This window comes from Oryctolagus cuniculus, chromosome 5 (genome assembly GCF_051225735.1).
Source record: "Oryctolagus cuniculus isolate XC-2025 breed Fujian yellow rabbit chromosome 5, ASM5122573v1, whole genome shotgun sequence".
In the NCBI taxonomy this organism is placed as follows: Eukaryota; Metazoa; Chordata; class Mammalia; order Lagomorpha; family Leporidae; genus Oryctolagus; species Oryctolagus cuniculus.
Genome location: NC_142871.1, coordinates 31046239 through 31071879, shown reverse-complemented (window position 1 = coordinate 31071879; position 25641 = coordinate 31046239). Strand labels below are relative to the sequence as shown.

Here is a 25641-nt window from a genome sequence, read left to right as displayed (position 1 = left end):
TTTGCATTCCATATCAGGATATTTCAATCCAATCCTTGCTTTTAGCTCCTGACTCCAGCTTCCCGCTAATGCAGACCTCTGGGGGGCAGTAGTGATGGCTCAAGCAGGTGGATTCCTACCGCTCATGTGAGAGACTTGGACTGAGTTCCTGGCTCCTGGCTCTCCACCCCTAGCTTCGACCTTGTCCCCGTCCTGTCACAGGCATCTGGGCAGTGAATCTGCAGATGGGATCTTTCTTTCTGTGTCTATCAAATAAATAAATAAATAAAGATTTTTTAAAAAGTTTAAAATACTAGGGAATCTACTAAAAACTGAACTGTACTACATGGAGAGGACCGTTTCAGGGTTCACTGATGGAGTCAAAGGAGATCCCGGATAATTCATGACAGTCAAAGTCCAGTGCTATCCAAGAGTCTGGGCAGCTAGGTAACCAAACAGCCAATGGGAAGTTAATGAGGTTCTTTGCTTCACTTGGTCAAAGGTTGAACTGACCTGTTCAAGAAATTAAAGTAGGCTCTGGAGTCCTATTAAGAGTGAGATCAATTAAAGCCCCAATTCTTTTTCACAAGAATGCCTACCAAACCAGACTTCCCCAAATCCATACTTGTATAATAAGTTCTTTATTTTTCTGGGTGATGTAAATGTGGAAAAATCATCAGCATATGAAATTTAGGCAACTGCATAGGGAAATTACACAGGATAAACCAGTGCGTCAGCAACTCATTACATTTGGTAAACAGGTAGAACATTCTGACTTCTTGAGGTAGCTGGTCAGCCAGGCAACCCTGCTGGAGGTCTCTTCAAACTGTTTCTTTGCTGGTATTTGGTTCAGAACTCTCCTAGTGTTGTTAAGTATTGTTTTCTTTTTTTTATTTTTTTAATGTAGTTAGACTCTGTTGTTTTATCAAAGTCCCAAACCAAGGTAATTTCAATTACTCAATCATTGGGTGAACTTGAACTGCTGAGAATAAATCAGTCTCATCAAATAGGCAAATATTTACTGAGATTCTGTCTCCCCTAAGCTTTGCTTGGTGCAGTAAAAAATACAAGAGAATGAAAGAATCATAGTTTGAAATAATGTATAATCTACATAGGGGAATATAGAATTATAATTCACAGTACACACTCCGTGATTAGGGTTAAATGAGTGGAGGAGATAATAAGCATTTACAGGGATCGAGACAATGCCACTGCTTGGGCTGATATAATCAAGAACATTTTCATAGTAGTATGAGTTTGAAAGATGTTCAGTCAATGACCAGGTCCCATTTTGATTGTTTGTTATACTTTCTCTTTCTATGGTCAGTAAGGAAAGCTTCATGATAAGAGCAGAGCTGTGTCTTAAGGACTTTGAGATGAGAAAGGCAGTGGGACCTCAGGAAGCAACCACAGCAGCCTTGGAAAGCCCCACGGTTTCCCTTTCAGGATCTCCCTCTGCTTCCCTAGGCCACCTGCTGTGTTCTCTCATTCCCTCTCGTGCTCTTCGTTTTGTTTTGATTTTTCTTTTCCTGCTTCTTTGGTCCAGGGGGACAAAATTCCCCAACTTCATCATTTACATATTAGCATTTCAGGCATCCCAATGGAAAATTTCTTTGGGGTGGCAAGAGGGTGTGAAGCTGTTCGCTCAGGAAAAATAATTTTAAAAACGCAATTTACATATAATTGTTGAAAGAAAAAAAATTTAAGGTTCTCAATTTGCCACTCAATAGTCCCCCAAAATTTCTCAAAGACTACTTTCTACCAACCTATTTTTCCTAGCTGTTTAAAATTTCACAAATATTTTATTTTAAAATAATGACATTGTTTTTGTTTTTTAAATACTAACTATTTTTAATTTGAGAAAGACAGAGACAGAGAGATAGAGTTCCCACCCCCAAATGTCCACAAGGGCCTAGGTTGAAACTGGGAGTCAGGAACTCAATCCAGGTCCCCCACATCAATGGCAGGAGCCACTTGAGCTATCCATCACCTGCTGCATGCCAGGGTGTGCATTGTTAGGAAACTGGAGTCAGAAGCAAAAAAGAGTGGAGCTAAGATTCAATCCTAGGGGCTCTAATATGGAATTTGGAGCAGCCTAACCACTAGGCCAAACACCTACCCCTGAGATGTTTTTGTAGCAGTGTTTTAAGACATTGCTAGAGCAGTGGAACACACTAGGTGAAGTATCTATTGATTAACTGTGCTTGCATCTTCTTCCATCCATTAGCAGAAAGGCAAGAATGGACTCTACCATGCCTCCAGTATAGAGAGAAAGTGCTATGGAGCACGAAGATGGTAATGATTATCCATCACTCTCTCAAGTGATCAAGCAGGCTAATGAGTCAAATTATTGCTGCTACCGTGCACCTTCAGTCATAAAGATGGAGAAGTGTTTGTGGGGAAAGGGAAAGTAAGATGGTTTTCTTGAGGGAAAGGCCAAAGAATGAATCAAAGGACTTTTGTTATGAAGTATCAAAAACTTTGGAGTTGGTTGAGACAGACCAAAATGCAAGCAAGGTCCAAGCACTGCAGTATTTGGGGGTTAAGCCTTTTCTCTTTGATTCCAGAGGAAGACATCACTCCTCTTCCCACCTATTTTACCATGGATTTACTGAAGAAACTGAGTTGCTAAATGTCTTAAAGATGGTGATGACCTGACAAAATATGTGTTTAAAGGCATACTGTGGCCAAAATAATGAGTGCATTGGAAGGGGCGTTAGAAAAACTAAAGACTGGGAGAGTACACCCAGGAAAGAATTGCTGTATTTTGGACAAGAGATTATAGTAGTCAGCATTAGGTAGTTATAGCAGGGAATGGAGGGAGGACTTCATCTTAAATTCAATCCAAGGAATGAGTCCAAAGTCTGATGAGAATTACAGAAATCACCTGTGATCTATAGTAATCTAAAAAGTGGGAGTAACACTGCAAAAGCCTTCATTCAGATATTTAGGCAACATCTTCTGTTGGTGATATCTCCATTCCAGGAAGTGTTCAAGAAAAACTAGTCAGCCAATGGGCAAGATGTAACCTCAAGGCAAGAATCACGACTCTTCTTCTTCCTCAACAAGTGATTGTCCAACCTGTATTTTTAATGTTCACTTATTTATTTTTGTCTATTTCAAAGTATTTATTTTTGTCTATTTCAAAGTCAGAGCAACAGAGAGAGAAAGAAATATTTTCCATACTGTGCTTCACTCCCTAAATGCCTGCAACAGTCAGGGTGGGGCAGGCCAAAGTCAGGAGCCTGGAACTCCATGCAGGTTTCTCAAGTGGGTGGCAGGAGCCCAAGAACTTGAGACACCATCCACTGCTTCACAGGGGATGTATTAGCAGGAAGCCGGATAGGAAGCAGAGTAGTGAAAACTTGAGCCAGTACTCCAATATAGGTTGCAGGCATCCTCCTGCACCACAGTGTCCAACCTCAAACCTGTATTTGAAGAGTAAGGTGAGAGGAAACAGAATGTGCAAAGTAGCTTTCTTTTGGCTGACCACCAAGATTCATGGAATCTTTCTCTTTCAAATTAGCTCAAAGCCATCTGGTTGACCTCAGTGTACCTTCTAAGATTACATAGCAAAAGCCCCATTCTTTAACATCGTCCCTTCTCCAGGCCAGATCTTTTCAGTTTCATGAACTGTTTCTAATTTCCCATCCTCATTCCTCTTCTCTTGCCATGCTCCTGAATGTCACTGTCCCTTTGGGAGTGCACACTTTGAGTGCAGTCTGACATGAGCAGAAGAGAGACGCTGTTAACTATGTTGTTACCGATCATGTATTTCATTAATACAAGGTCAGAGTCCTTCATACTCTGGACTCAGAGTTAACAAACCCACAAGTTATTGTCAGCAGGTACCACTCTGTGGATAGAGATACCTGTGAAACTCCCCTTGGAATCTAAGTGTCCAGCTTCCTACTAACCACTTTGCACTGGCTCCTTTTTGGATGTGGGTCACTGTTCTAACACACTCAGCCCCTTCCAATTCTGGGTCTGACAGCTGGTGTTTAGTCACTCCTCTAAGTCTTCAATCATCTGCAACTTTGACTCAAAGGCCAGATAAGCCCTTGTCCATTAAGACCGATTTTTTTGTGTGTGGAAAATAGAATTAAGAGAAGTTTATTTTGATGTTAAAAAATTCAAAATGCATGCAGAGTCTTTTCATAAAATACATATTCTAAAAATTTTATTTTTATTATTAAAGATTTATTTTATTTATTTGAAAGAGTTACAGAGAGAGGTAGACACACACACACACACACACACACACAGAGATCTTCCATCCACTGGTTCACTCCCCAAGTAACTGCAATGGCAGCACCTGAGCTGATCTGAAACTAGGAGCCAGGAGCTTCTTCCGGCTCTCCCATGTGGGTGCAGCGGCCCAAGGACTTGAGCAATCCTCCACTGCTTTCCCAGGTGCATTAGCAGGGAATTGGATTGGAAGTGGAGCAACTGGGACTCAGACTGGTGGCCATATGGGATACTGGTGCTGCAGGCCAGGGCTTTAAATCATGCCATAGCCCTGGCCTCCTAAACTTTATTTTTTTAAGATTTAGTATTTATTTATTTATTTCCCCCAGAAATCTTTTATTTAAGGAATACAAACTTCATGCATTTCATGCATACAACTTTAGGAACACAGTGATTCTTCCTACCATACCCACCCTCCCACCCACACTCCCACCCCTCTTTCTCCTCCTTCTCCTATTCCCATTCTAATTTTTAATAAGATCTATTTTCAATTAACTTTATACAAATATGATTAACTCTATACTAAGCAGAGAGTTCAACAAATAGTATGAAAAAAAAATGTTCCTCAACAGTCGAGACAAGGGCTGTTCAAAGTCATTGCATCTCAGATTGTCAATTTCACTCATATAGATTACCTTTTAGGTGCTCTATTAGTTATCGCAGATTAGAGAGAACTTATGGTATTTGTCCTTTTGGGGCTGGCTAATTTCACTAAGTATGATGGTTTCCAGTCTCATCCATTTTGTTGCAAATGACAGGATTTCATTTTTTTTAACCACTGTGTGGTATTCTATGATGTACATATCCCATAATTTCTTTATCCAGTCTTCAGTTGATAGGCATTTGAGTTAATTCTATATCTTAGCTATTGTGAACTGAGCAGCAATAAGACCAAAATCTTAAATAGTGTGGGACCATGACTGAAACTTCCCAGAGGTCTCTCTGGCAACTTTTCTCAGGCAGATCATTAGCTTAGAACAAGAGAGACCCACACTCATGTAAGGCAGTGGGATGGAAGACTCTTTTAACACTGTTTGCTCTAACCCTGCAGGTCTGAAGATGAATCTCGGTGAGGAAGACAGGAGGCAGAATAGCAGGCCCCTAGAGCGTGTCCTTGCCCTCCTCATCCTACTTCCTGCTTAGCACACACTCCAACTCCGCCTGCCCCCATGTCAGCATGTTTCACAAGCCTTGGTTTCTGCTCCACATCAGCAGTCCAGGTCCTGTGTAGAACTTCACGTGTCTGATACACCCTCATTATGAGTTTTTCTGCCTTTCCAATGCATATTTTTAAAATCCAAGTTGAATTCCTCAAAAGCCACATTAGCGTCTTCACCAAAGACCCTTGCTTTCCTCTGGGTGGGTTGTTTGCAGAGATCTGTAGTCATCCAAACCTTTTAGGTCATCTCTGTTGTGCAGGTGAAGTCACGGACTTAGCCCTAAGCTCTTGCTAGATTTTCTGCAATGTCTCTCCAGCTCTAGTTCCCGCATCTGACCCTCTGCAGAAGACAGAGGTATTTTCTCTCAGATTCTCAAGGAAGCAATGTGGCAATGGAAGAGTGAAGAGTTTGCTTCAAGCCTGCAGCTGCTCATACTATCTGGGTGACCTAGGCCATGTACATAACCTCTGAGGCCAAGGGCAGACAGACGTGTGTGTCCTCACAGAGCCATTGAGATGAGTAGATGAGATGATGTATTTTAGATGTCTTGGGTGATGACAGCTGACTCCTTAAGTATTCAGGAAGTGTTGTTCCCTTCCTCTATACCTTCCCTCCCTCCTCTTCAGTTTTCCAACCTGCTTTTACCTGTTTTTCATAATTCATTCAAGGTACAAGTTCTTCTTAGTCTTGTTTCTTTGGCAGAGTTGATGTCCAGCTGGGTAATTCAAGAATTCACCAGGCTTCTGCTTGGATGGGTCCCACTCTGTCAGCATCGTAGAAATCCCCCATCATGTCATGCTTGTTCCTTCACTGCTGCTGTTGCAATCTAGGTCAAGACCTCACCCGTTTCCTCCAACTGGTCAGGTGTTGAAAACTATTAACTCTAAAAAGTAGTTGAAGCATATTGAACACATTTTCAGTGCTTTGCACTTTGCTCTTGTGATTAGCTTCTGGTTCCAAAACGTAGTCATCTTTTGTGTCATAGGGGTGATTGTTCTCACCCTGGAGAGCTCAGCTCTGAGGAATCTTGATGGGAAAGCTTCATGGGGAGGGAAGGCCAAAACAGAGTTCTTTCCACAATGCCTGGAATTTTGAGGGGCAAATTTGAGCTTGGCAATTTTGAGTTGGCTTCCTCAAATCATTGTTCTTCCTTCACTTCCAGATTCAGGACTGGGCTGAAGTGTTTTGCTTCCCCAGTCTTTCTAAGACTTTCTTTACTTCCTTCATTTAAAAATGCCCACCCCAGGCAGGCATTTGTTGCAGTGTTTAAGAGCCTACTTGGGATGCCCACAACCCATATCAGAGTTCTTGGGTCTAAGTCCCACCTCTGCTTCTAGTGCCAGCCTCTGCTAATGCATACCCAGGGAAGCAACAGATAATGGCCCAAGTACTTGGGTCCCTGCCTCCCATATGGGAGGCCTGGATGGAGTTCCAGGCTCCTGGCTTCAGCCTAACCTAGCCCTGGCTATTGCAGTCATTTAGGAGTGAACTAGCAGGTGGATGATCTCTCTCTCTCTCTCTCTCTCTCTCTCTCCCTCTCTCTCTCTGTCTCAGTCTCTTTCTGTCTCTATTTCCCTTTGCTTTTCAAATAGGAAAAAGAAAAAATAAAAATACTCACCTCTCTGGGTTTGGAAAGGGATAGCCACTTGAATTAATTATTCATCATGACACATTTCACTTTCTATTCATTTTCAGGTTCATTTTCCACCTGTTGTTACAGCTTCTTCAGGGTGGACCTGATCTAGACAGTACATATGAGTGCATGTAACAGATCTGAAACTAAATTCTGTGGGGCAAAATACACTTGCCAGTCTCTAGGCTGAGTGTGCATCACCCAAGTGGTAGGAAAGAGAAGAACTACACAAGCTTCCACCACTGTGCTCTGCCTCATCTATTAATTCATTCTTAAGGGACAGTCTGTGAAACAAGTCCTCTCCAAACCTCACATGCTGACCCCAGGTTGATTCTCCAGGTTTTTCTGTTTAGGTTCAGACTTCACCCACAGCTGGACATATACACACATCTGACATACCATACCCTTTCTTATCATTCAACAGCAACACTGCCTGATGTTGTGTTTTTAAGTGCCAATTTAAAGTGATCTTTGAACAAAGCCAAGATTTTTAAATGTGCTTTTTGTTTTCAGATTCTCCACCAAAAATCTAAGACAAGCCCCACATACACACTCACCTTCAATCACTTAACAGTTTTAAGCATACTTTCAGAGAATTTCTTTGGAACCCAAGACTGTAATTCTGCAACTAGGTCATCAGTCTGAGAAAGTACAATAAGATTCCAATTTGATAAAGGATTCAGAAATAAATTTTTAAAATTAGCAAATCAAAATATGATATTCTGTGTATCTTCTGATCCCAGAATATCAGAGGCCAATCTACTTTAACAACTTGAGTTCCATTTTCCTTAGAACACCTATGTCACAGACCACAGTGCCTCCTACATTTTCATTCTGTCTTATGCCTCTCTGAGTCAATTTAAAGTTTTATTTCATGGCAATAGGTTGCCAAACCACATGGGTTGTCTGATGGTATGGACAATGGCCTTTTGTCACCCACTGCACTCCTAGTTTCATTTGGCAGCAAAAATCCTGAGACAGACCATACCCTTGCAGTGGTCAGAATGCCTATGAAGCCAGCCAACATTTCTATGTGGAAGGAAATGTAGATGGGATAGGGAGGCAAATTGCATCAGTGGTTGACCAAAGGTCAAAACTGGTGGAATGTTTTGTTCCTGGGCTCTGTGGGTTGAACCGAGGTGGAAGCACATCAGAAGCTTGTAGGCAATGGGCATGGAACTCCCCATCACCTCATGCCAAATGGTGACCAGAACAGCTGGGAGCAGAGTGATAAGCTCATATCCCCCAGTGATGGAAATGTGGAGACAAACTTGGAAATAACTGAAGTAGAAAGGTCAGGGGGAGTGTCAGCATCTCTGTGTGGGCTAAAATATGTCTGAGAAACTTCACTGCAAGAAATAAGAAGTCAAAGCAGAAGTCCTGGGAATCGAAGTGGAGTTGATTCTAGAGCCTTTACCCCAGCTGAAGGCCCTCCAAGATTCCCCAATCCTGGTTAAACTCATCTCTGATCATCAGTGGATGCCATTAGCTTTACTCATATTGCTCTTTAGTCTCAGCAAGTCGGGGAAGCTACTGCTAATGCAGTGCTTATTGGAGAAAGTCTTTGGCAATGAGAAACAGAGGAAACAACTTCCCCTGCTGATATTTTTAGTATACTCAGCCAAACTTCAGCAAAGTTATTTTGAGTGAAAAGTCCAGTGTTCATTATTTCTTCCTCACTTAGTTTCATGGTGCTCATGAATGCACTCACATTAACTGAGTCTTTGTGTTCAGCCAGAACCGTGGGAAGCATATGGGCAGTCATGCATGCCCGAGGGGCCACTAAACTTAGTGATTAATGGAATCAGTGAATCAGGGAAACAAAAGGGAGGAGTTGAATTTGATAGTGTTCACATGGATATTACCGTCAACACAAGAGCACCTTCAAGAGCGGATGACAGTGAGAGGGTAGGTGGTGGAATAGAAAGTCGCATTGCTCAACAGCTTTGGGCCTTGTTTTCCCTTAGTTTTTGGTTTCTATGCTGTGCCCATTGAAATAAGACTGTCACCTCCAGATTTTCCAATATTAGCAATAGAATAGGAATCCTGTGTCCAGAGAGGTAGTCGGGCATTTTAGCTCTAACTCTCTCCATCTTCTTAAGAATTTTTTTTTGTTTGAGAGGTAAAGTTATAGACAGTGAGAGAGAAAGACAGAGAGAAAGGTCTTCCTTCCATTGGTTCACTCGCCAAATGGCCGCTATGGCCGGTGCTGCACCGATCTGTAGCCAAGAGCCAGGTGCTTCTTCCTGGTCTCCCATGTGGGTGCAGGAGCCCAAGCACTTGGGTCATCCTCCACCGCCCTCCCAGGCCACAGCAGAGAGCTAGACTGGAAGAGGAGCAGCCGGGACTAGAACCCAGCACCCATATGGGATGCCAGCGCCACAGGCAGATTAACCAAGTGAGCCACGGCACCAGCCCAAGAATTTTTTTTTTATCTCCGTGCCACCACCATGTTTCAGGCAACACTACTCCTTCCTTTACATGCTTGCCCAGTTAGAAAACAGGACCTCCTAGAAGGGCACTCAGCAGAGGTAATACGAGATAGGAAAGCTGTGAATCTATATAAAGCAATATACAAGATGTGTTTACCATCTTGGACTACAGGCCTCCTCCCACAACATCTCAGGTCTCGTGCCCATGACCTCAGCAGCATCTCAGTACCCAGATCCCACATTCCCTATGCCATTAGTCAAGTCAGCATACCCAGAGAGAAATACAAATTCAGCTTTCACGCACAAAGTCATCAAGGGTGTAATGGGTGTGATGGTTGATTTTAGGTGTCAACTTGATTAGTCTAAGTGATGGTTGGAAAAAAAATTATTTTTCGCTGTATCTATGAGCACGCTTCCAGAAAAAATTAGTACTTGAATCAATAGACTCAACAAAGAAGACCACCCCTACCAATGTGGGCAGTCATCATCCAATCTTTCCAAGGGTACACATAAACCAAAAAAACGGAGGAAGGGAGAACATGTCTGATCTGAGTCATCCATCATCTATGCTCTTGGACATTGGGAGTGCTGAGAGAGAGAGAGAACTGGGAGAGAGAGAAATATTTGCAGATTTATATTCATAGATATTGGTGTAAATACACACAGAGAGATTGATTTGGTTTCTCTGGAGGATCTTGACTGATTTTGATACCAATAATTGTTCTAGGAGAACAGAATTTCATGAGTTTTCTGAATTGTCTCTGGAATTTTGTGAACTAGCTCTCTAAGGCCATTACATTTAAAATGTTGATGACTAAATTTCCAACAGTAAAGAAAGCACTAATAGTCCATGGAATAGTCTAGTTTTAGAGGAACACAAAAGATCTGTATTGGGTATTCCTTCCTATTCAACCATGCATAAGAAGCAAAGGAGCTAAGTAACTCTGTGTATAATACTTTATTTTTTATTTTATTTTTTATTGATTTGAAAGAGTTACAGAGAGAGGTAGAGACAGAGAGAGAAGTCTTCCATCCGATGGTTCACTCCCCAGATGGCCACAACAGCTGGAGCTGCGCCGATCTGAAACCAGGAGCCAGGAGCTTCTTCTGGGTCTCCCACGCGGGTGCAGGAGCCCAAGGACTTGGGCCATCTTCTACTGCTTTCCCAGGCCATAGCAGAGAGCTGGATGGGAAGGGGAGCATCCGGTTCTCAAACCGGCACCCATATGGGATGCTGGTGCTCAGGCCAGGGCTTTAACCCACTGCACCATAGCACCGGCCCCAATACTTTCTAACTTTTCAGTAAAATGAAGGGATATGATGACTTTCATTGGTTGCACTAACATTGCTGGAAATACTGAAGAAGAAGAATGAGGACAGGGATTTGAATTCCCAGTGCAATCATTGCAAACACAACCCAATAGCATCTAGTGTGCCCTGAAGGATGGTTTTCTCTCCTGAAGACCAGGACTGAAATTTCTGAAAACCAAAGGCAAAACTTCATGCTGTAATTGGCTGAATTACAAAACAAACAAGATGAGCTTCTAACCTCCAGGCTGTCCACTATGAAATGAAAACATTAGTTGAGAATGAATGTATCCTGTAAGTTGGGATGGGAGTGTGTGGAGACACCTTAATGAGGCTGTGGACATTGAAACCCAACTTCTGATAAGTCATCGTTGCCAGTGAAAGAAGTCTTGCTACCGCTAGTTAAGTAGCCTTCCCATCCCCATAAAAAGAAGATTCTCCCTACCTGGTGGCTACAGCCTCCCAATCTACAGTAATATTGGCTTTCCCAACCCCTTGTGAGGGAATTAACCTTCAATTGCCTAAGGAAATAGTTGCCATGGGGTAGTTCCCACACAAGACATTGTTGATTGTTTGGGAGAATCCAACCTCATTACCTGACTCCAGCTCCAGCTAAGGCAGACACCCTAGGAGGCTCAAGTAGTTGGGTCCCTGCCACCCATGTGGGAGACCTGGATTGAGTTCCTGGTTCTTGGCTACGGTCTCGCTCAGGTATGGTAGTTGTATTTGGTGGATGAAGCAGCTAATGGAAGCGTTCTCTCTCTCTCTCTCTCAAATAAATTTAAAAAATTTAAAAAAATTGAAAAAACACTGAAATCAATTATTAATCTAATCCTTCAAAGATTTTTTTTTGGTCACTGGACTCTAATTCTGTAACAAGGTCACCATCCCAAGAAAGCAAAATGTAGACTCCAATTTGTCAATGGATACAAAAATAAGCCTTTAAACTTTAAACTGAAGTGTGATGGTCTGTAGAGTCTCTAACCCAAAATATCAGCACCAATTTTATTTTTGAATTTAAATTCCATTCCTGTTAAAATGCCAGTCTCATAGGCCAAAGTGTCTCCCATTTTCATTCCCTCTAGGTCTCCTCCCTCATGTTCAGCCTCTGCACTATCACAGCTCAATCTGATTGCATTATTTACCTACCTTAACTTGTTAGAGGATCCTTCTCACCAGCAGGATTGAATTCTTGCTCCTCCCAACACTCTTCTCCCAGCACCCAGGCGTTCAAGCAGAATGCTGCTTCTGCTGAAATGCATTACTCATCTTCCCTATCTATGGAATTTCTTCCAGGACACCCTTGAAAACCTCCCTGGCTACTTACCTTGCTGCCCCCCTCTCTGGCAAGAGAGCAGTTCCTTTTAGGGTTCCCTCTGCTATGTGTAAATCCTGGATTTTACTGTTAGCGTTAGCATTCATCTGATTCTCCCACGTGACTTCCAGAGAACAAGTTGCAGTTCATAGCCCGTGAAGTTGTCACATGGTAGGTAGGCACTCAGGGACGGAGGGGGATAAATGAATGAATAAGTTGATCAGCACTGGGTCTGTTTTTCTCTTATAAAAGTAAACCTGGAACATCTGCTCACCATATTCCCATTGTTTAAAACCCAATGAAGTTCAACTGTGGCCCTCAGGCATTTATTTTATTGTACTTCTGAGTTTTTTTTTTCTATGTTGAAAACATGTATTTCCTGTTAACTCTTACATCTTAAAGACCCATGAACCCTTTCCATCTCACAATAAATTCAGTTTGTCCAAGAGCCATCATCTTGGTTGTGATTTTTGAGTGATACCCTGCACATCACATGAAGCTCGAGCAGTATGTGTCAAGTAGAAAAATGAAGCTTGTTGCCTCCTTTTCTAGGCCCTAACCTAAAGTGGGACCTCAAGATGTTGATGGAACTGCCAGGCCCTCAGTTTCCTCAGCTCCAAAGGAGGGGCTCAGTCCAGCTGGCTCTGTCTTCACAGCTGCCTCACGAAGGGAGAGGTGCCCACACCTTAGGAGCAGCCACCCTGCGCAGGTAGTGGCTGTGCCTCTGAAAATCCATGCATAACCACTACTGATGACAAGAGACGTAGCAGCAACCTCCCAGGCCCAGCCTCCACTCAGCAGGCCCGCAAGCCGGTTTTTGTTTCAGCTCAGGGAGCAAAGAGGCCAAGGCTGGGAGGGATGCTGGTCTGGTCCTGTCCTGCCCATGGGACCCTCTCAGGCCTCTCCCTCTTTTCAGGTTGTGGCAGTGGGAGTTTAGCTCCATAAGTCATTGTTTTCAAAGCACAGAGAGCTCTGGACTTTCCCAGGAATTCCACTGGAATGTAAACAGACTTCAGCTCCCAGGCAGAAGCCAACGGATTTCCTGAGCTGTCCAAAGTCCACATGGATCCCAACGCGTATTCTGGCTTGTTAGGTACATTTCTTTTTCTGTCTTCACACACATGATATACCTGACATCAGTTAATATTGATGATCTGGAAGGAAAGAAGGAATCAGCCAAACAGTAATTCTATAATAAAGATGTCACACAATTTTACTCTGTTTTTTTTTAAATAAGTTTATCTTTCAATCCCATTTTTCCATGAACGTTTTTTAAAAAGTACCTATTTATTTGAGAGGCCGAGAGAGAGAGAGAGAGAGAGAGCTCCCATCTGCTGGTTCCCTCCCCAGGAGCTTGCAATTGCTAAGCCAGGGATTGAAGCCCAGAGTGGGGAACTCAGTCCAGGTCTCCCATGTCGGGAACAGGGCCTCACTACTTCAGCCACCACTGCTCACTCCCAGCGTCTGCATCAGCACAAAGCCGGAATCAGGAACTGGAGCCAGGACTCAAACAGACACAGTGATGTGGCACGCAGGCATCCTAACCTGCATCTTGACGGCTGTCAGATGTTTCCTAACTCTAGAAACTGCTAGAAAGGCAAGCTCACCAAAAAAAATAAAAATAAAAAAAAATAATAAAATAAAATATTCTCCATGGTAAGAATGGAAAAAAATCACAATCTAAAATCTAAGTTTTTAGTTTTTTATGGAATATAGATTCCTCCCTTTCCTATGTCAAAGTGTGTCTGCTGTCCAACACAGCTGTCTGGTTGACAAAGGGCCGCAGGAAGCCCAGGAGCCGCCAGTTAACATGACCTTGTGTGGTGAAGCTGACTGTTCTCGGAATGTTTCCTGGCCTCTGCCCTGTAGATTCCCTCTGTGCTCAGAGACCACACTCACCTTCCCTGTTTCGCAAAGGCATTGGATGGCCTGGAACACTGTAGGGGCAGGAGGATCTGGATTCAAATCCTGGGTTGCTCCTGGGGAGATAGGACTGGTTCTGTCCTCTTGAAGCCCTGTGAGCTGGGACAAATTTCCTTCTCTGTGAACTGAGGACAATAACACCCACCCCAGGGGATTGTGGTGAAGATTGCACAAGGACATATGTGGAGAGCTCCCAAACTTGCCTCTTGCAAAGCAAGTCAAGAACTGTTTATCCCCTTCTACTGCTTCCTGGAGTTGCATCTCCAGGTGACCTCATCTGAGACCACCTAAAGCCAGCCTCGCCCTTGGCCAGCTGTAACGTTACTGGAACAGTACATCCTGATGAAGAAACACGGGCCTCTGACACAACTGTGAGTCCAGGAATTGGTCAAACAGAAATTCAATTGGAGACGAGGACGTAGGTAAATGTGGACAGCATGTTTCTTCCCTATTTCTGATTTCCCTTTCTCTTGAGAATGCTTTCAGATCTCTGAGACATCTCACTGTCCCCTTCCTTCTTCAAAACCCTATGTAAACTTCCTTCTAGGGAAGGGTTGGCTGGGAACTGCTGAGGCCCCGTGGTTTGGAGGACACTCATAGGCTCCCGGTATATGAGCCCCCGAGCACCGCGGATGATCATGGCGGGGCTGCAGGCTCACTCCTTCACAGAAGACTCGGAATGTAAATGTGGAATCGGATGGGTCTGGTGGCACTGGTGTATCAGGACACTGGTGCACATTCAACCTGGCAAAACTTTTAGAATCACTTCACCCTCTTATTCCCAGCAGCAGGAGTGAGCTTGAAGCAAACCATGGGACAAAGAAAGAGCAGTTTCAGTCCCACTCCTACAGTACCTACAAGTCTTTCCTTGGATAGTAGCATTTTTTCCTCAGGTGGAAAGCTTACGAGTATGGGAGGAGGCATGAGTTTAGTGTGGCAACTGAGACACAAGTTAAGATGCCCACATCCCACACCAGGACCCCTGGGTTCCATACATGGCTCCAGCCATCCTACTTGTGCAGACCCTGGGAGGCAGCAGTGATGGCTCAAGTGGTTGGGTCCCTGCCACCCATATTCCCGGCTCCTGGCCCAGATTCTGTTATAGTGGGCATCTGAGGATGAACCAGCAGATGGGAGCTGTGTGTGTGTGTGTGTGTGTGTGTATGTGAGCACACACCTGTCTCTCTGCCTCTCAAATAAATAATACATAAAAAGCTTTTAAAGAGAAAATGGGATAACTAACACATTAATACTTCTTGCATTCTAGAGTAAACCACAAGCAGGAAAAACCATGGATGGTTCAGAGAGCCATCACTCCTATCACTCCCTACTCCCACCAGATATACCCAAAAGTCTTGGCTCAGACCAGTCATGGCCACTTTGGTGACCAAACAAGGCCCCCTATGAAGAGTCATGTACAAGGGCTCTGGAAAGCTCCAGAAAGATCTGAGAGATGAGGGAGAGAAGATTAGGGAAGAGGAAGGATCAGAGCTGCCCCAGTGAGAAACATGGGGCAGCCATTGTCTATGGATATTGTTCATATGTGAGTCTCCGGTTCCTTCACCCTCCAGGCTGGTGCACCCTGCCTTACTCTCTAGGAACAGGAAAACCACTGTTGTCCTTTGGGTACAGGCATTCTATTGCCGCGGTTCCCAGATTTTTTGTTTATTTTTTAAAGCGGCAGCAGTCATGAATTATTTTAGGATTGCCAAAATAAGGGTACTTAGAAACCCCCAAAATTCCAAAGCCATTGGGAGTCATTATTTCCTAATAGAAACAATATTTTATCACCAAAACAACAACAACTACAACAACAACAACAACAATAATAAAAAGTTAGAAGGGCTGATAGGGCATGAATCTGGGAGGATAAAGGCAAGTGCTTTGAATTTAATTGACTCACAATTAGGAAAAAAAACAACTGTCTAAATTGACCATATTTGTGTCAATTTGCAATGGATTGCTGAAAGTCCATCACACATCAGAACAGAGACCTAGAAGAGCTGAGTTTGAATCCAGGCTCCTTTTGGCCCTTGAACCAAGCTCTCTGCCCTCTGTTTTGCCTTTGCCAAATGATAGTCTTGTAAGAGTTAACCTCCGCAGGAGTCTGACTCTCTGAGCTCCTGTTGCTCTGGGTCTAATGTAGAAAGTCAAGCTCTATTTCTAGCTCTCTGTAAGCCCACATTTTAGGTAATATTTCATAACAAATTTTGTTTTGCTGGTTTCTCATTTGCAACTCAGCTAACAACTCCTGCTTGGATTAGTGAAGGCTTGTAATACCATACACAACCCAGTAATTTTCCCACTAGGGCGGGAGTTTCCCAGGATTTTCTGCCAATGATTATTTTGTAATCTAACAACTTTTTTTAGCTTTCCATGCCTAGTATTATCATCCACCAAAACTATTTCTAAAGTTAACAAGGAAAATTCCGAGTAGAGACAAAGACATGGTCGTGCCATGGGTAAGGGTTTCGACAGTCTGTAGAACAATACCGTATTCACATTATAAACCCACCCAGGACTTGGACTTGAGATAGAGGGATGCTAATGGCAGCCTTGAGGGTTAGCTGTCAAAGTAGTTAGTGGAGAGAGAAGCTAGTCTCTTCCTTCCGATCTATCCAAAAAGCATTACGGAGAGAACAGGGTCAGCTAAGGAGTTGGAGTAAAGGAAAGGCAGGAGAAGTGAGAATTTTTCTTAGGCAGGAGGTCAAAGGACAACAACAGAGAAAACAGCTTCCCATATCTGTGGGTTCCACATCTTCAAATTCAATCACCTGCAGATAGAAAATATCTGGATCAAAACCCCCTGCCGTTGTATTGCCCTAGGAGCAGGCTTTTTCTTGTTGTTGCTTCCTAAACAATGCAGTCTAAACAACTATTTAGAGAGTGTGTACGTTGTTTCGAGGTTTGTAAGTAATCTAGAAGTAACTTAAAGTTTGCAAGAGGACATGTGTGGGTTATAATCAAATACCAACCATTTCATATAAGGGACTCAAGCATCCCTAGATCTTAGACACTGCAAGGGGTCCTGGAACCGTACTCCAAAGATACCAAGGGTTGGCTGGATTTGCTTCCTCAAGATGTATGTACCTAGGCCCCATGTTTTCCTCAGCCCCAGGTAGCCTCCCTGTTAGAACAGGGCCACATTGCTTCTTGGGTTTATCATATAAGAATCCTTGACCCAAAGTGTTGTACGTGGTTAAAGAAGCCCCCAGTAAGCAGACAGAGTGAAAGGATCAAACCTGACGAGCTCCTGAGGGTTTCTGGCAGGGCCCTGAAGTCTTACTCAACTTCGTTGCTTCTTTACCTCGTGTGCAGTAGACACCCATCACAAGCTGGGTCAGCCTAGCAGGTGGCTGTATCAACGAAAGCAGAGACGTGGCACTTGGAGTCTTGTAGAGGAAATAGTAATTAAGCAAATAACCACACAGCTATCACCAAATCATAAATACATGCTCTGAGATTACCCCCTCGGAAGGGGTTTCTGGTAGCCACAGGAGAAGAGGGAGCCACCCCATGAGAAAGGAATTACATCTCAGACCAAACAGCTGTTCACTTAGTCTCCTGATTGTGGCCATATAAGGCTGTGCATCCAGGCACAGAGCTCCTCTGATGGGACTGCGAGAAGTTGCTAAATTTTTCTGTCCATCCAAATGCTCGGTGCTGTCTTTTATAACTGTGGATATCTGCTTGGTCTTCGGGTGCTCAGGCCAAAAGCCTCGGTCATCTTGCTCTCTGCTCCTGCTGGCGTTTCTTAGTGACCTGTCTTTCAGTGTTGCTGACTCTGTCTTCGAATTATACACCGAATCCAGTCATTCCTCATGACCTTGCCTGGTGAACTGGGGCAAGCCCCTGCGATCCTGACCTGGCTGGCCCCGGTCCTCACTCCCTGTGCGCTATCCTCCACTTCACAGCTAGCATAGTTCTTTTAAAAGCCAGGAAGGAGAGAGAATTCGGTGCCATGGTTAAGTGGCAGCTTCGGATGCTCACATCCCTATCAGAGTGCCTGATTCAAGTCCAACCCAGCTTCCTGCTACCGCAGCAGGTGATGGCTCAAATACCTGGATCCCTACCACCCACATGGGAGACCCAGACTGAGTTCCAGGCATTGAGGAGTTGAAGCAGTGATTGAAAGAACTTCCTCCATCTTTCTCTCTGCCTTTTAAATAAAATGGATTTTTTTAATTTAGAAAGCTATGGCGGATCTCATTTCTTCCTTGTTTAAAACCTTGCAATGGGCACTACCAATCCCACCTCCTTTTCACTACCTCCCATCTGCATCCAGGACACTGGTTTGCTGCCTGTGCCTGGAATACTCCCTCTGCATACCCACACAGCTAATTCCTTCACCAGCTACAAGTATCCACTCCAATCCTACTTCTCAACAAAGCAGTCCCTGAACCTAAAGTTACAACAAACTCCTTCACCTATGTTCCCCACTTCTGTTCTTTGAAGCCTTTTCCCCATCACAGGCGTTATTTTTCCCAGTCTTGCTCTATATTGGGCTTCATTTGTTTATTTGCCCCCATTAGAATGCATGCTCCTAAGGGCAGAGATTTAAGCCAGCTTTGTTGATGGGTACATCTGAGCACCCAGTAGAGAACTCAGTATATATATATAATACACATGTACATATTATTTTATGTATTATACATGTATGTATATGTACATATATATATATTATATATGCAAGGAACTTCAAAAATTTGTGGAAAATGGAATTAAATGAGGTCATTTTGGGTGCAATAAACTTGCAATTCAACACATTTCCATGAACTTTTTGAAGATTGTGTGTGTGTGTGTGTGTGTGTGTGTGTGTGAATGCAGCTAGAACTATGGTTGTTCATTCCACTATTATGATGCCTTATAAATTAATAAATAAAGCTTATAATTACATAATGATGAGCACAATTAAACTGCATTGAATTGTGATCTGTAAAAATGATCACTTTTTCAGCATAAATATGTACTCATCAAGAAAATGAACAGGAATCCTTTAAAAATGGAAGTGCTCTGTCCTTGATGCTCAGTTTCCTTGAGTAATAAACAAACCCAAAGGAAGGTTCACAATGGAGCTGCATTTAGAATCAACAAGCTTCAAAGGGGCGGCGGGGGGGGGGGGGCACTGTGTAGTTCTGTTTCAAAGCTACCCTGCTCACGTGACACGTGGTAATCCCAGAGGCCGGGGAAGGAATGGGAGAGAGCTGAAAGATGAGAACAGCATGTTCTTTGGAATCTCTCTGATGGGCAGACAGTCTCTCCTTCTCCCAGACCATCCTAAAGGGGAAGTGCGTCGGGTTGGACAGTAATGGGAAGTGTGGGAATTCCCCTCTCCCTTTGGTCTACTTTACAGACAACTCCACTAGGGTTAGAGATCGGTCATTCCCATCCACGGGATCCTTCACTGGGATGCAAGGCTGCTTGGGGAACAGTTTTGGAGGACAGGTGAAGTGAACTTTAGTTCCCTCAAAATCATACATTTTTAAAGCCGATGAGTGAGATTGAAAAGCTGCCAAAGCTTAATCACTGCTGTTTCATAGCACTACCAATAGATGGCAGCACATGATCCATCTTCCCCTCTTGGCAGTTTCAACCCCACCATTGGGCTCTTCGGCCCTTTTGAAACTCTTCGGTCATCATACAGCAATTTGAGTGTATAATAAAATCGCGGATAGCCCTTCCTTCTCTATACTAAGCCTCTTGGTGATCTCAAGCTACAATCACCAAATCAACTGATACTATGACCTGGAAAAAATAGCCAGGAAACTAAAAACAAGACAAAATAAAATATAAATCATACAGTGAGTCTTGCAAGGGAGAACAAGTAGAAACCAGTTATGCTCAGAAGAGTTTTAAAAACAAGGAAAGCAATTTTTAAACATTTTTATTCAGGGACACTATGCCCAAACACCAAGAACTCGAACAAGGATGCTGTTGAGAGATACATTGTGATCTAACCACTGCAGCTCCTTCCAGTTCTGAACATCTCTGCTCTGTGGCTGGAGAAACTTCAGCAGATACATTTCTAAGGAAATAAAATTATTTTCCATAGATACTAGGCTGGTATCTATAAGTATTTACGGAACAGAAATAAATAAGCAAAACCTCCTTCACTTTAACCAAAATAGTAACAGAAAACAAACTGAAGTTTACTGGACTTGGTCCATTAGAACTGTTGCTTTCAAACTGCAGGTCACAATTAAGTTTGAAGGTCCAATTAGTTTGGAAATCAGCTTTGTAGGTCGTAGCAGGCATTATATCAAAGAATGGGATGGCAAAGGATAAGATAGGCTAGGACAGGATAGAGGAGAAATTGCATCTCAGTGTACAAGATCCAAAGGTAAAATTTCTTGCTTTGAGATATGACCAAAGTGAACATGCAGAATTCTGTTGTGGAGGGCTATGCCTACTTTCAACTTTGTATTTACTGCAGGCCAGTACCAATAGGCTCCCCCATCATTGCAAAGTCTAATTGAACAAAGAAAATTTTTGATGGGTATGAGTGATATCGAGCCACAAACTGAACTAAAGGTATCCTTAACCCCTGCTGTACAAATATGGAAAATTAGATTATTCATCATCATCATTTTGGTACTTCCAGATTTTCTAAGATAATCCCAGTTTCTGGAATTTTGCCCTGTTCTTCGATAAGCACACCCATACTCACAATGTCCTGTGTTCTAAATTGTGGTTTGGAAAAAATATATATCCCCAGTGCCTAGAGGAGCTGTTAAGGCAAATTAAATAAGTGAGCCATGAGTAGGAAAGGATTAAAATGTGGATCTTATAAGAAATGTATAAAAATTTTTAAAAGACAATAATATTTTTAAAGAATATATTAAAAAGATACTGTACTAGGAAGAAACCAGACATGCTATGGATTGAATTATGTCCCCCCACCCACCTCAAAAATTCATCTGTGGAAGCCCAGTGTGACTGAGTTTGGAGTCAGGGTCTGTAGGAGGTACCTGCAGTTGAATGAGGTCCCAATCCTGAAGCACTCGTGGCCTTGGAAGTGAAGGACATGCACTCTGCACTCCCCCACACCCCTCACTAAGAAGGCCCTGCAAGAAGGTGTTTTTTGGTTTGTTTGGTTTTTCTTTCTTTCTTTTTCTTCTTCTTCTTCTTCTTCTTTTTTTTTTTTTTTTTTTTTTTTTTTTTTTTTTTTTTTTTGGATATCCAGGGCTTTATTTTGTAATGCAGAGGCCATCCCAAGAAGGTTTTTGTTGGCAAGCCAGGTTCCTCACCAGGAATCACACTTATCTCTATAGATAAAGATAAATGTATCTGGGATCTTCATGTTCCCAGCATCTAGAACTGTGAGAAATAAATTGCTGTTGGTTAACCCACGCAGTCCGTGGCATTTTGCTGAGCTGACTGAGACAAGGTGCAAAGCCTGGAACTTCCTGGTCTCCCAGGCTGCAACCTCTCGCCCAGTTCTATTCCGGGCTGAATGAAGCCCAGTCCCATCAGGGGAAATACCTGAAGTCATTCAAGCGTCAGTCTTCACGAACACTTTCGAGTGCAAGGAAAACTTCGACAGGGTATTTATCCACTAAGCGCATACTTCAACGTGTATCCTTACAATGTATTGGACTGTAGGTAAAGTGGGCAGAACAACAGCCCCAGAGAGCCCATTTCCAGAAGAAGAGGCAGTCTGCAGCATTTCCACGTGAACGTTCCAACCACTTCCATACCCATGGGCTTGGAGCAGGACAGGTATCCAGCAAGGCCAAGGCCACATGGAATTCAGCCCTCACTTTCATCTTCCTTCCCTGTTCCAAGCCACTGTTCCCCTCCCTTATTCTAGTGCAATTCGTCCCTTGATTCAATCCTCATGGTTCTTAAATTTCACTCATTTTTTTTTTTGTAACAATTATGGACTTTGTGCCAAGCACACGTCTAGGTGCCGACTTAGCCATGACAGCAGGTGAGAAGTCCAGTGTTCCTGGCCCTTCTATTCTAGTTGGTGTGAGACTGACAGTTAAGAAAACAAATGAGCGAATGTTGTGATCTGTTAGAAGGCTCTCATGAGCATTGGTGGTATCATTTGGGAATTTTCAATTCTGTTTTAGAAGACAACACCTGGGATGGATGAGATTCACATTTCTATGAATTCATATTTTGTGTAAGTACATGGATATACCGGCGATGTGTGAGGTATGTCAGAAAGGTCAGGTAGAACCTGTGTTTGTTAACATTAACAGTTAGGAATGGGGGCCAGCCTTGGGGCAAGTGAGCTAAGTTGCTGCTTGAGATACCAGTGATCCATGTCAAAGTTCTGATTTCAGTCCTGGCTGGTCTGCTATTGATCCAGTCCCCCTGCTAATGCACCTGGGAAGGCAGCAGAAGATGGTCCAAGTACTTGGTCTGTTGCCACCTCTGCGGGAGACCTGGATGGAGTTCCTAGGACCTGGCTTCCACTGGGCCCAGTCCTGGATATTGTGGCCATTTGGGAAGTGGATCTGCAGATGGAAGCACTCTTTCTCCTGCTCTTTCTCTTTCTCTTTATTTTTCTCTTTCTCTTTCTGTTGCTCTTTCAATTAAATTAATTAGTTTTTTAAAACCAGTAAGGAATAGCAGGGCCAGGATTCTTGATATTCATGACAGTATACTATGTGTAAGGCACTCAGTATTCATGAGTTCTTTATTTGCCACTTATTTGTGAAGTCCATTCTGGTCTCAGGTGACTTTCGCTCAAAAATAACAAATAGATCCCTAGCTGCTCAGCAGGCTAATTAGCAGACAATAGCATGGCTATGTGTTGGGTCCAGATACCTTTTCTGTCTGCTGAGAGCGCTTGATCAAGGGCAATGGAGATCCCAGGAACTATCAGGGAAGTTTATGGAAGAGAAAAAAACATTGTTTTTTCTGACCATCTGACCATTGTTGTAGCTGTGGACCAGGTACTGTGGTCCTTCTACCCGCCTCTGTGCTGTGCTAAGCTTGTGAACTTACCCCCGCTGCTCTGCCAGTGTGAGCCTCAAATTGGTTTAATAAGCCATGTGATTTGATTACCTTAATTTAATTTGTGAGCCCTTCAGGGAAAGCTTGCCTAGTTGTTAACTTGGAGACTGCCATTGCAATGAAATTATCCCCTATGTGGAAAAGATTTTTAAAAAGTGTGGTGACATCAACCATGAAACAAAGAAAATAGATGGGGAATGCTGGGAATGGGGTTTCCATTTTGAATTCAGTGGTCAGGGAAGGGCTGATTGAGAAGACATCATTTGAGCAAGGATTTGAAGGAGGTAAGGGGGCAAAACATGTAGATATCTTCAGGATGAACATTCCAGACAAAGGGCAGGGACCTCAAGTGCTAAGAGCTCCTGCCATACCCTTGCCTGGCCTGCTCCAGGAACCAGAAGATGACCAGTAAGAATGTCACAGCGGGGTGAGTAGAGTGGCCCCGGAGTTAAAGTTGGAGGTGAGACAGTCCCTGGGTCACCATCAGAACTTTAGCCTTGACTTTGGTTTCCATTAGACAGTTTTGGATAGGAGATTGGTTGACTTGTTATTTTAATATGATTAGTCCGGCCACTATCCACTAGAAGAGAATAGGAAAGAGGGTAGAAGTCAGTTAGAAGATGCCTGATGGTGGTGATCCACACAGATAAGGTGATGGTTCACATCAAGGTGGCCCCAATAGAGGTGGTAAAAGGGAGGAGACTCTGGATGTGCTTTGAAAGTAGAAGCAACAGGATTTATTATTGTTGGGTTGGAGGTGAGTGGTGGGGAAAAGGGTGGGGTCAATGACGGATCCAAGGATTTAGTCCTCAACAACTAAACAGATGGCGGTGCCAGGAGTGCATCAGGAGAAGGGAAGCCATGTCATTTTACAGAAGGCAATGAAACTTCAACAACTTAACCAAACTCATGTAGGAAGTGAATTGGTCAAACCAAGAAGCCCTTTAAGCTTGGTCATTTTCAAGCTCATGCAAATTTTCTCCCACAGTCCCCTTAAAAGAATATCCAGACATTGATGGGTACAGAGCAGACAGTTGCTCGTCTAGATGCCATGGGGTTTAACGATTTCACAGAGGAAAGATTTCAGTTTGATCATGAAATGTGACAAGGTCTGGGTGAAGGAAGGGAATTCCACAGAGAAAGGAACATACAGTGAACTGAGAAGCATGTAGTATAAGAAAATCAAGAGAATCACTAAGTTCGTATATCCGAAGGTGGGATTATAGCAATTGAATAATTTTATTTTAACTCAAATGTGACCACAAAAATCTAGTGGCATTCAATTTCTCATTCATATGGATCCATTGCATTGTAGGGGCATGGAAGGATGAGAATTTTATCTTCCAGGTGAGAGAAGATTTCTCAGGTGATTTTTCTTTTTTCTTTTTTTAGATTTATTTATTTACTTGAAAGAGTTACACAGAGAGAGGAGAGGCAGAGAGAGAGAGAAGAGGTCTTCCATTCGCTGGTTCACTCCCCAGTTGGCTGCAATGTCCAGAGCTGCACCCATCAGAAGCCAGGAGCCAGGAGCTTCTTCCAGGTCTCCCACACAGGTGCAGGGGCCGAAGGACTTGGGCCATCTTCTACTGCTTTCCCAGTCCATTGGAGAGAGCTGGATCTGAAGTGGAGCAGCTGGGTCTCGAACCAGCACCAATGTGGGATGCCGGCACTGCAGGCGGAGGCTTTGCCCACTATGCCACAACAATGGCCCCTCTCAGATGATTTTTCCTCTGGTGCCTAACAACATTGTCTCACAGAGAATTCCAGGGCCATGAGAAAAAGATTATTAATGTTCAGAGATTATGATATGAGTTGCCAACAGATATCCCAGGCCCTCAGTTGAGATGAAAGCAATTTGATATCCTTTAACCCAGTGCTTCTCAATTTTAAAGTGCATCTGAACCATGCAATGAAAATTCTGATTCGGTAAGTCTGGAATGGGGCCTCAGATTCTGCATTTCTAGCAGATTCCCAAGTGTTGCCAATGCTGCTAGTTTGTGGACCACATTTTGCGTAACAAGACCCCAACTCTTTGTAAAGTATATCAAAGATAATGTCACAAAATGGAAGACCTAGAATTAAGACTTAGTCTTGAATATTGACTAAACTAGTAAAAAGTTCATCTATTTTGGAGGAGGGAAAGGTATCAAGTTCATCTCATAGCTGTAGAAAATCTAAAATCAGGGAGCTCTTCAAGACACCAAGACCTTGAAGTGGAAAGAGGAAAGAGAAATTGCAAAATATTTGCCTTTCTACAAGCCACTACTGCAGAATGAGCCAAGAATCCAGTTAGAGTTTGGCCTTGTGGAGCAGAACAGAGACAATCTGATACTGACCTGAGCATGGACAGTGTCACCAAGGACTGTGGCCTCAGTGATAGGCACCCCTGCCAGACCGAAGATGTTATAAAGAGAAGAGCCCACAGGAAAAAGAAGTTGGCTTTCATTCCAGGTATGGAAACTTGTATCTCCAAGTGTGCTTTGAGGCAGTTTCCAAAGAATTTGAGATGTGCTTGCGTGGCAGACAATGGGGTAAATCCTAAGAGGAAGAACTCAATAGTGTGTCAAAATTTCTGTGAGATCCTGAGCTCCTCTCACCACACCTTTCGACTTTGGTCACAGTCAGAGTGTGGGGACTCCATGTTGCCTTACCTGTCTTATCTTTGGCTAGGAAATC

The 25641-nt window shown here is 43.3% G+C and overlaps 1 long non-coding RNA gene across 1 annotated transcript; it reads right to left on the bottom strand.

The window, feature by feature from the left end:
• Positions 1-10395: 10395 nt before the first annotated feature.
• On the bottom strand, positions 10396-13225 carry LOC138849728 (uncharacterized). The gene is made up of 2 exons (XR_016233402.1): positions 11910-13225; positions 10396-10635 (listed from the first exon to the last, which is right to left on the bottom strand). It is a non-coding gene; the product is annotated as an uncharacterized LOC138849728 (long non-coding RNA).
• Between the last annotated feature and the right edge of the window lie 12416 nt (positions 13226-25641).